Source organism: Rutidosis leptorrhynchoides, chromosome 3 (genome assembly GCF_046630445.1).
Source record: "Rutidosis leptorrhynchoides isolate AG116_Rl617_1_P2 chromosome 3, CSIRO_AGI_Rlap_v1, whole genome shotgun sequence".
In the NCBI taxonomy this organism is placed as follows: domain Eukaryota; kingdom Viridiplantae; phylum Streptophyta; class Magnoliopsida; order Asterales; family Asteraceae; genus Rutidosis; species Rutidosis leptorrhynchoides.
This window is the reverse complement of record NC_092335.1, coordinates 511,432,947-511,436,677: the sequence shown is the minus strand read 5'-3', so window position 1 is coordinate 511,436,677 and position 3,731 is coordinate 511,432,947.

The following is a 3,731-nucleotide window of genomic DNA, read 5'->3' as shown; positions in this document are numbered from 1 at the left end:
AAGTTGTAGTTTATACTTGTCGGCTTAATTTCATCATTAAGTAATAAAATGACTTAGTCAAATGTATCGGGGACGTTACTCCCGATAGGCCTACCCCCAATAATTAAGCATGCAATCAACGAGCAATTAAAAATATCACTGTAGGAACTTAGTCGGACATAGCCGGGTATATCATAGTTTAGCAGTTTGGCACTTGTGTCTAAATTGTAAATATTAAAAGCATCATGTGTCTCACCCCATAAAGTAAATAAGTTGTGCACAAGGTAAAGTGGGGCTATGAATTCACCTTAGAGAGATGTGGTTATTCCTCGAAAATAGAAAGTTGGATGAACGAGCAAAAAAGTCAACCTATTGACATTTAAGAGTAGTAAGTGTTTTTACCAAAGTTTAAGTAGATGTTTAAGTATGATAGTGTTTTAAGTATAGTTCGTTTTACTAAGTTTCCTTTCCTAGTAAGTTTCTATTTTTAGAAAGTTTCCACTTATAGTAGGTTCCTTATTTTAGTAAGTTTCTATAGCTAGAAAGTTTATACTTTAAGAGTGTTTTCCATTTTAGGATACTTGCCGTATTAGATAAGCTTCCAATCACCCCTTTCCCTTCAAATGGCCATTTCAGGTCTAGGGGCTTGAGCTATAAGATCCTTTAAATCTGAAAATCCAAACCCTTCCGCCTAGAGTTTCGTAGAAACCATTCGTCAAGAAAGTTCGAAGATCTATACATCTCTAATATGTAGTGACCCGAACTTTTCCATGTTTATATATATATTAAATGAAATTGTTATTTACATGATTAAGTGTTTCCAACATGTTAATCAATAAAACTTGTTAAGACTTGATTAATTTAAATAGGTTTCATATAGACAATTGACCACCCAAGTTGACCGGTGATTCACGAACGTTAAAACTTGTAAAAACTATATGATGACATATATATGATTATATATATAGTTAACATGATATTATGATAAGTAAGTATCTCATTAGGTATTTTAACAATGAGTTATATACATAAAATTGAGTTTATTGAATTAAGAAACTCGAAACGATATATATAACGATTATCGTTATAACAACGTCTTACTAAATACATATGAATCATATTAAGATATTGATACACTATGTTTAATCATGATAAATGATAAGTAAACATGTCATTAAGTGTATTAACAATGAACTACATATGTAAAAATAAGACTACTAACTTAATGATTTCGAAACGAGACATATATGTAACGATTATCGTTGTAACAACATTTAACTGTATATATATCATACTAAGATATATTAATATATCATAATATCATGATAATTTAATAATTTAACATCTCTTTAGATATAATAAACAATGGGTTAACAACATTTAACAAGATCGTTAACCTAAAGGTTTCAAAACAACATTTACATGTAACGACTAACGATGACTTAACGACTCAGTTAAAATGTATATACATGTAGTGTTTTAATATGTATTCATACACTTTTGAAAGACTTCAAGACACTTATCAAAATACTTCTACTTAACAAAAATTCTTACAATTACATCCGCGTTCAGTTTCATCAACAATTCTACTCTTATGCACCCATATTCGTACTCGTACAATACACAGCTTTTAGATGTATGTACTATTGGTATATACACTCCAATGATTAGCTCTTAGTAGCCCATGTGAGTCACCTAACACATGTGGGAACCATCATTTGGCAACTAGTATGAAATATCTCATAAAATTACAAAAATATTAGTAATCATTCATGACTTATTTACATGTAAACAAAATTACACATCCTTTATATCTAATCCATATACCAACGACTAAAAACACCTAAAAACACTTTCATTCTTCAATTTTCTTCATCAAATTGATCTCTCTCAAGTTCTATCTTCAAGTTCTAAGTGTTCTTCATAAATTCTATAAATTCTAGTTTCATAAAATCAAGAATACTTCCAAGTTTGCTAGCTTACTTCCAATCTTGTAAAGTGATCATCTAACCTCAAGTAATCTTTCTTATTTACAGTAAGATATCTTTCTAATATAAGGTAATACTCATATTCAAACTTTGATTCAATTTCTATAACTATAACAATCTTATTTCGAATGGAAATCTTACTTGAACTTGTTTTCGTGTCATGATTCTGCTTCAAGAACTTTCAAGCCATCCAAGGATCCTTTAAAGCTAGATCTATTTTTCTCATTTTCAGTAGGTTTATCCACAAAACCTGAGGTAGTAATGATGGACATAACATCATTCGATTCATATATATAAAACTACCTTATTCGAAGGTTTAAACTTGAAATCACTAGAACATAGTTTAGTTAATTCTAAACTTGTTCGCAAACAAAAGTTAATCCTTCTAACTTGAATTTTAAAATCAACTAGACACATGTTCTATATCTATATGATATGCTAACTTAATGATTTAAAACCTGAAAACACGAAAAACACCGTAAAACTGGATATACGCCGTCGTAGTAACACCGCAGGCTGTTTTGGATTAGTTAATTAAAAACTATGATAAACTTCGATTTAAAAGTTATTCTTCTGGGAAAATGATTTTTCTTATGAACATGAAACTATATCCAAAAATCATGGTTAAACTCAAAGTGGAAGTATATTTTCCAAAATGGTCATCTAGACGTCGTTCTTTCGACTGAAATGACTACCTTTACAAAAACGACTTGTAACCTATATTTTCGACTATAAACTTATAATTTTTCTGTATATATTCATAAACTTAAGTTCAATATGAAACCATAGCAATTGAATTCACTCAAAACGGATTTATAACGAAGAAGTTATGGGTAAAACAAGATTGGATATTTTTACTTGTTGCAGCTACGTGAAAATTGGTTACAAATCTATATTAATCATATCCTAGCTAACTTATATTGTATAATACATATATTCTAATATATTATGTAATCTTGGGATACCATAGACACGTATGCAAATGTTTTGACATATCATATCGACCCATCTATATATATTATTTGGAACAATCATAGACACTCTATATGCAGTAATGTTGGAGTTAGCTATACAGGGTTGAGGTTGATTCCAAAAATATATATACTTTGAGTTGTGATCTAGCCTGAGACGTGTATACACTGGGTCGTGGATTGGGTCAAGATAATATATATCAATTTATTTCTGTACATCTAACTATGGACAACTAGTTGTAGGTTACTAACGAGGACAGCTGACTTAATAAACTTAAAACATAAAATGTATTAGAAATGTTGTAAATATATTTTGAACGTACTTTGATATATATGTACATATTTGTTATAGGTTCGTGAATCGATCAGTGGCCAAGTCTTACTTCCCGACGAAGTAAAAATCTGTGAAAGTGAGTTATAGTCCCACTTTTAAAATCTAATATTTTTGGGATGAGAATACATGCAGCTTTATAAATGTTTTACAAAATAGACACAAGTACATGAAACTACTTTCTATGGTTGAACGATCGAAGACGAATATGCCCTTTTACTTGGTAACCTAAGAATTAGTAAACCAGTCTACTAATTGACGCGAATCCTAAAGATAGATCTATTGGGCCCAACAAACCCCATCCATTGTAGCGGATGCTTTAGTACTTCGAGTTTTTATATCATGTCCGATGGATGTCCCGGAATGATGGGGATATTCTTATATGCATCTTGTTAATGTCGGTTACCAGGTGTTCACCGTATGAATGATTTTTATCTCTATGTATGAGATGTATTAAAATAT